This window comes from Anarrhichthys ocellatus, unplaced genomic scaffold, assembly GCF_004355925.1.
Source record: "Anarrhichthys ocellatus isolate YVR2014 unplaced genomic scaffold, GSC_Weel_1.0 scaffold1439, whole genome shotgun sequence".
Lineage (NCBI taxonomy): Eukaryota > Metazoa > Chordata > Actinopteri > Perciformes > Anarhichadidae > Anarrhichthys > Anarrhichthys ocellatus.
The window spans coordinates 1-8,252 of NW_022281413.1; the positions used below are offsets into that span (position 1 = coordinate 1).

At 45.6% G+C, this 8,252-nt stretch overlaps 1 pseudogene; it reads left to right on the forward strand.

Moving 5' to 3' along the window:
• The first annotated feature begins 973 nt into the window (after positions 1-973).
• Positions 974-7,194, forward strand: LOC116377596 (keratin, type I cytoskeletal 13-like; annotated as a pseudogene).
• The last annotated feature ends 1,058 nt before the right edge of the window (positions 7,195-8,252 follow it).

Here is an 8,252-nt window from a genome sequence, read left to right on the forward strand (position 1 = left end):
GTGGAGAAAACATGATAAAGTGTCTTATGGGGTGACCTTCCAGTGGAGAAAACATGATAAAGTGTCTTATGGGGTGACCTTCCAGTGGAGAAAACATGATAAAGTGCCTTATGGGGTGACCTTCCAGTGGAGAAAACATGATAAAGTGCCTTATGGGGTGACCTTCCAGTGGAGAAAACATGATAAAGTGCCTTATGGGGTGACCTTCCAGTGGAGACAACATGATAAAGTGTCTTATGGGGTGACCTTCCAGTGGAGTAAACATGATAAAGTGCCTTCTGGGTTGACGTTCCAGTGGAGAAAACTCAATGCAGCGCACTAATGGGTGCCCTTATATGGAGAAAACATGATGCAGTGTCGTATAAGGGGACCTTCAAGTGGAGAAAACACCCTAAATGTCATATACTTAAATAAAGACTGGCCACATAAAAACAAAATACAGATTACTGATAAACACCCAAAGATCTATATACTTGTTCCACCACTCACAATCGTTGAGTTTCCACATACTTCTGTATGTTTTGTTTTGCACAGGTCTCATAAAAAGAGAATTCCCGTTTGAACAAAGTATCAACTAAGTGAAATAGGACAGAAACAGAAAGTCTCATGTTGATATCATAAACAAGATCTATGTGACTGCCTGGTTCGATGAGGATTCATTGATAGAGTAATATAATGGATTACATTCGTTGGATTGTTTTGTAAATTTGAACACTTTTTTTGCACCAAACGTCACATGAAACCACTGTCGCCATAAACCATCTCCGGAGAAAATGACTGTGTGTTTTGTCACAGCAAACAGGGTCTGAACGAAGAGTTGACACAAAGGATCTCATTGTTTGCTTGCACAATAAAAGCATCAGAGGGGCGTCTGTGTGGAGCTGCAGGGCCTAACATGACACCCTCAGCCCAGAGACCACAGACAGGTTTCAACATGCAGACAGGAATCCAGACGAGGGTCTGCAGTGCAAAAACATTCTGAAGCAGATCAGATAAGAGAAGATTCTACGAGTTTTCCAGAGAAACAGACACACCTGAACAAACAGGATGTGACATCATTATGCAACAGACATGTACTTAAAATTCCTGCTGTGATTGGCTGCTCTGTTTGTCATACTCCTGCTGGTTTGGTTTTGTCCTCCCCTGAGTGGGCCGGACCCTGAACCCCCTCCCTCACGTTCAGGTAGCATAAAAGTCCAAACTGCTTCATTCTCTCCTCTCTCCACCCAGAGCAGGCAGACTTCCTCCACTATCCACCATGTCCTCCTACGCTCGCTCCGTCAACTTCTCCAGTGGGAACCGTCTGGGCTCCATGAGGGCCCCCAGCGTGTACGGCGGTGCCGGAGGCTCCGGAGTCCGCATTTCCAGCATGAGCGCTCCAAGAAGCTTCTCCTCTGCTGGTGCAGGGTTTTCTGCCGGAGCGAGTGCCGGAGCCGGCTTCAACCTGGCCGACGCTGTCGACATCTCCGACAGCAATAAAGTGGCGATGCAGAACCTCAACGACCGCCTGGCCTCCTACCTGGACAAGGTGCGCAGCCTGGAAACGGCCAATGGGGAGCTGGAGCTGAAGATCAGACAGTTCCTGGAGAACAAGACCAAACCTGAGGCCACGACTGCGTCGCATTCAAGGCCAGCATCAGTGACCTGCAGGACCAGGTGAGTCCAGGCTCTGATTCCAAATCTCTATCTTAAGGTAAGACTACAGAAGTAACACAAAGCTTTTATGCTAGAATATAAATCTCCTGCAGCACAAAAAGCTTCGTCCTCACTGTCATGAAAAGCCCTGCAGCCAAACTCAGGTGTACAGGTGGGACAGAACAGGTGTGTTGTTTCCTACAGGGTGAATACAGGTGCAGCCACACCCAAAACACACAGAGGCCGCCTGAAGAAGAAAGAGGCTCCAGCTCTAGCTTTACATGATGACTTCTGCATAACCACTCAAATAATGAGGAAAGATGTTTACTTGTATTTTAAATCAGCTGCCTCGCAAAACAAAATAAAGGTTCCTTTCTACTTTTAGTTTAAAGGAGGAAGAACCTGCAGGTCTGGTGTCTGATGTGAATCAACTGGTTTCAATTCAGGTTCCATTTAGAGACTGATGATAAAATAAAAAGGTATCCAGGATCAATCTGGACCTCCTTTTGTGTTTCAGATCCTCTTTGCGACCGGAAACAACGGATCTCTGTACCTGGCCATCGATAACGGCAAGCTGGCTGCTGATGACTTCAGGGTCAAGTGAGTATATATGAACGACTGGAAGAACTTCTTGACGTTTTTAAGTGAACAAAGTTGAAGCAGCAGATTTCATTGAAGGTACGATAACGAGCTGGCGATGCGTCAGTCGGTGGAGGCCGACATCTCAGGGCTGAAGAGGCTCCTGGATGACTTGGCTCTGTGCAGATCTGACCCGGAAATGCAGATCGGAGCGCTGAGGGAGGAACTCATCCAGCTGAGGAAGAACCACGAGGAGGTGGGCCAATGTAATGTCATTCATTAGGGTTCAATGTGGACGTTTGGTGTAAGATAGAAGAAAAGTCGGGGCGACTTCAAACTTAACAAAGAGAATCAAATATTTAACTTATCATTGTGGATTGTGGAGCTTTTCATTCAAGTGTCAGTAAGTATTGGTAGAGTCATCTTCAGGCATCAAAGGTCTTCAGTATATTGGATTAAAACTGCATGAAAAAGCAAAAAAGTGGATTTTCTTCCACAGTCAAAGATCAGTCAGAAAGGGAATTCAAAATGATATGAAAAAGAAAGCTTTGAATTTTGTTTTTGATAAACAACTTGCATCTTCCTGCAGGACCTGCTGACTCAGAGGGGTCAGATGGGAGGTCAGGTGAACGTGGAGGTGGACGCCGCTCCTCAGCAGGACCTGTCTGCCGTCATGGCGGGAATCAGAGAACACTACGACACCGTCGCCAACAAGAACCGCAGAGACCTGGAGGTCTGGTTCCAGGCCAAGGTGAGCAGTAGAAACCCTCTTAAGAGAAAGCCCCGCCTCCAAATATATCCTTCTGTAAGTCATAATGAAAAGGTAATTTCCTAAATCACTGCTAAGAGACACACCTTAAGTTAAACAACCTTCCTCTACCACACACGGCAGTATGAGAAGTAAAGGTGACAAACAGTAGAGTGTCATCTGCAAACATGTTGATCTTTTAGTTTCTTTCTTGTTCTTGCAGTCTGATGGGCTCAATGAGGAAGTCGCTGTGAGCACAGAGACTCTTCAATCATCCCGCTCAGAGGTCACAGAAGTCAAACGCTCGCTGCAGAACCTGCAGATTGAGCTCCAAGCACAGCTGAGCATGGTCGGTTCTTTCTACCATTTGAATCAATGCAGAAGAGATTATTACCGTCACCTTGGGAATCCTCCTCATACTCTGTTTCTGCTTCTCCACTTCAGAAAGCATCTCTGGAAGGAACCAGAGCCGACGCCCAGAGCCGCTACGCCAACATGCTGGGCGGTTACCAGAGGCAGGTGTCGGCTCTGGAGGAGCAGCTGGTGCAGCTGAGGGCCGACCTGGAGCGCCAGAGACAAGAGTACCAGATGCTGCTGGACATCAAGACCAGACTGGAGATGGAGATCGCCGAGTACAGGAGGCTGCTGGATGGAGAGCTGTTCAGGTGAGCGGACCGGTCCAGACTGGCACGATACTGGGAGATGGATCAATGTAACATATCAAGCACATGAAGCAAAACAACATGTAAAGTTAACATGCCATTTCTGCAGGAGAGTGATCAAAAGGCTTTTCTAGTAACTCAGTCTTTAGGAATAAATCATGGAAAATCTTTAATTATTATTATTTTGGAACATATAAACTCTCTAATGACAAACAAATACAAGTTTTTACATTACAAATAACAGAAATGATATATTTAGAAACTTCATGAAAAAAACGAATTAAGTAGAGCTGTTCATGTTTATAGTGTAGCGGTCTGTAGCGGTCTGTAGAGGTCTGTAGTGGTCTGTAGCGGGCTGTAGCGGTCTGTAGCAGGCTGTAGCGGTCTGTAGCGGTCTGTAGAGGTCTGTAGCGGGCTGTAGCAGTCTGTAGAGGGTTAGAAACTGGTGAAAAACCAGTGAGAATAATAACCCTAAAAACAGATGTCAAAGGTCAAAAGTGTATATTTCTCATCTGTGGGAAATACAATTCAGAAACTAGGTGCATCATATACAATATATATGAATAACAAATAAAAAAGCAGAGATATTGCAGCATTAATACGTTTAAAGAACACAACGTATCAATATAAACTGTTTTCTTGCAGCCCGCCGACCACGACCACGAAGAGTAAAGTGATAATCATCACCAGAGACGTCAGTGATGACGAGGAGGTCGACTCAGACTCTGAGAAGTGAGACAATCTCTCTGAGAAGACCTCCACTGGTAGCAGTGCTTCAGTCCAAGGATGTGGGATGAGGTGGCTTAAAGCCCCATTGCATGTTGTGTATTTGCAATCTGGGATGGTTACAGGCCCTGTCGTGGTGGCGATTCGTCCCCAGCTTCCGAAAGGGGGAGTAGACCTGATTTTGGGTAATGATTTGGCTGGAGGGAAGGTGTTTCCTGCTCCCATTGTAGTGGATAGACCAACAGGCTCCATAGTTGACAATTACCAGAGTGCTGATCTGTCATCTCGGTTGCCTAAAGTCCTTCCTGCTTGCATTGTAACTCGTGCCCAGTCAAGAAAGTATGAAGATGTGGTGAATTTATCTGAAGTGGCTCCAGCTGTTGACAGTCTAGAGGCTGATCCTGATCCTTCTGTAACTTCTGAGTTGCCTCTAGATAAGCTGTCCACTAACTCTGTTGGAAATGAGTCTACTGAAGTTAAATTGACCTGTCCTGTCACTGTGCCGGCTGGGCCTGACACTCAGTTGAAGGTTGGCAAGGAACAGCTGGTAGCAGCCCAGAAGGCTGACCCTCCTTTGGCCAAGTGTATGGCAGCAGTTTTGCCTAAAGATGATAGTGGTACTACTCATGCCACTTTTTACTGGGAGGATGGTATCCTCATGCGTAAGTGGGTTTCTTGTTGATGATGATAGTGAGTGGAATAATACTTACCAGATTGTTGTCCCTTCTGGTTACCCGTAGCAGATACTGAACTTAGCTCATGACAATGTTCTGTCTGGTTATCTTGGAATAACGAAAACTTATTACCGCATATTGAGGCATTTCTTTTGGCCTGGTTTAAAGAGTGATGTTGCTGAGTATTGCCGCTCTTGTCACGTGTGTCAAATGGCTAGGAAGCCAAATCAGGTTATTCTCCCAGCTCCACTCATTCCTATACCAGTGATGGGAGAGCCATTTGAGAGACTCATTCTTGATTGTGTTGGCCCATTGCCCAAGTCTCAATCTGGTCACCAGTATCTCTTGACTTTGATGTGTGCTGCAACTCGATACCCTGAGGCAATTCCACTACGTTCTCTCAAAGCCAAGTTGGTAGTGAAGGAGTTGGTGAAATTCTGTACAACTTTTGGCTTGCCAAAGGTCATTCAAACAGACCAAGGGAGTTACTTTATGTCGAAAAAGTTTGCTCAGGTGTTACAAGTGTTGGCTGTGAAACATCAAGTCTCTAGTGCCTATCATCCAGAGAGCCAAGGGGTGCTAGTGCGCTTCCACCAAACCCGGAAGACCATGTTACGCACCTATTATCTTGAGGCCGGTAAGGAATGGGATGAGGGTATACCCCCTCTTGCTTTTTGCAATCCGAGAAACTGCTCAGGAGTCATTGGGCTTCAGTCCTGCAGAACTGGTGTTTGGCCACACAGTCAGAGGGCCATTGAAACTATTGCGTGAGCAGTTGGTTGGTGATTCTTCCTCTGCCCATAACATCCTAGACTATGTCAGTTCTTTCAAAGAACGCCTTCACCGTGCTGGGGAGGTAGCCAAAGAGGCACTGGCGATCTCGCAATCTAAAATGAAGACTTACTATGATAAGAATGCGCAGTTTCCAACCTGGAGATGTTGTATTGGCGTTTCTTCCTGTCTCTGGTTCAGTACTGCAGGCTAAGTTTGTAGGTCCTTATACGGTTGAAAAGAAACTGAATGAAACAAATTATGTCATCCGTACCCCAGAAAGGAGACGGAAGACTCGTGTGTGTGCCATGTGAACATGCTGAAGCCATATGTGACAAGGCCTAGTGAAATCGATGCATTCACATCAGTTGAGGTGTCACCTATAGCTTTAACCACAGTGCTGCCACCTTACTCCCCTCTTGAAGATGAGTTAGTGCTACAAGATGCTTCTTTGACCTTGAACCTTGCAAAATGTGAGTTACGATTACTTATTTGGGCAAGCATGTTGGGCAGGGCCAAGTGCGCCCAGTTGAGGCTAAGGTGACAGCCATTGCTCAGTTTCCTGTTCCTACTACTAAACGGGAGCTACATCAATTCCTTGGATTAGCTGGTTACTATCGAGGGTTTTGCAGAAACTTTGCTTCTATTGTGTCCCCTTTGACAGACCTTCTTAGCCCCAATAAGAATCTGGTTTGGGACGCAACGTGTAAGCAGGCTTTTACAACTGTTAAAGCTCTTCTGTGTAGCTCCCCAGTTCTGTCAGCTCCAGTCTTTACAGTGCCATTCAAGTTGGAGGTGGACTCAAGTGGTACTGGAGCTGATGCTGTATTGCTTCAGGAAGACTCTGTTGGCATTGATCACCCGGTGTGTTCTCTGCAGCCCAACGTAAGTACAGCACCATCGAAAAAGAGGCTTTAGCTATGCTTTGGGCCCTCCAGCATTTTGAGGCTTATGTGGGCTCGACTCTGCAGCCAGTAATTGTGTTCACAGATCATAACCCTCTGGTTTTCCAATCAAGGATGTACAACAGCAACCAACGACTCATGCGTTGGGCCCTTATGGCTCAAAACTTCAATCTGGAAATCCGTCACAAAAAGGAGCGTGACAACGTTGTTGCCCTCTCCCGCACACCTTAGGATGACACCCTTATGGCTGTCATCTTAAGGAAGGGAGTGTTACGTATGGTTCTATGTCCTGCTGTGAGTGTTTGTGCTTGGGTGTGTGTTCTGTGTCTTTTGAGTTCTAGGTGCAGCTCCCTGACGAGTGATTGAGGGCACCTGGATGAGGATGTGGGTTACCTACATAAGCACCTCCTTGCTCCGCCCTCGCTCTCTCTCATCTGCCTGGCACCAGTCCCTGGTCTTCAGTTAGATTTGCACATTACGGTTTATGCGTGTCCTGTAATAAACTGGCACCCGTGTGTTTCTGAATCTAACTTGGTGTTGTGTCCCTCCTATATGTTGCAACTCCCGAGCCGGTCGTAACAGAGCACATAAGACGTGTGGAAGTTGATTCACCTAAAAGAAAATGATCCTCTGAGTTACAGACGTCTCTTTCCCATATAGCTCTATATCTATATAGATATAGAGCTATATGGCTATATAGAGCTATATGGAGATATAGGGGACCCATCGCATCATGTTACGGAACCCAGCTTTTAAATTCCCCCGTTTGGTCGCTAAGTAAAACTTGCATTCAAAGACGTCCATTAATAAACTTAAATCTATCAAAATAAAAACACATGAAGCACAGAAACAACAGACTTCATATCTATTGAAGAACCTCAGACGGACTCAGTTCAGAGTCTGGTTCTGGTCTAACTGCTGCTGATCACGTCTCCATGTTCGTCGACTTCCTGCACGATGGTCACCACCCTGCTGGTCTTGGTGGTGGTGCTGGTCTTGGTAATGGTGGTGCTGCAGGACGGGAAATAAAACATTTATTATTATTAATAATTACTTGTTCACGTCTTTTCTGTCCGATGAGAGTCAAACTGATGTTTCTCACTATTGTAGTGACATTCGTAAAAGTAGATAAAACTACTTTTACTTCGTGAAATATGAAATAATAAAAATAATTGTCTCTAAAAATAAATGCATCCTTGTGTTGAAATTATGACATTAAATCACGTTGGTTATTAATTCTCGCCATGCTACCAGCTCTGGATGATAATGACTCACATCTCAACTATTATGGGATGGATTATGATTCATGTTCCTCTGAGGATGAACTGTAAACTTTATTGATCCTCTAAACTCTTCATCATCGGGTCAACGTGTTAATGTGCCGACACTTTATGACCAAAAAACCCGCAGAACTAAAGACGTCCAATCAGCCGGACTCAGGCTAAGCTACCGCTCACCTCTCTCCGTCCAGCAGCCTCCTGCACTCGACGATCTCCAGCTCCAGTCTGGTCTTGATGTCCAGCAGGTTGGGGTACATGACCTTCTGGTTCTC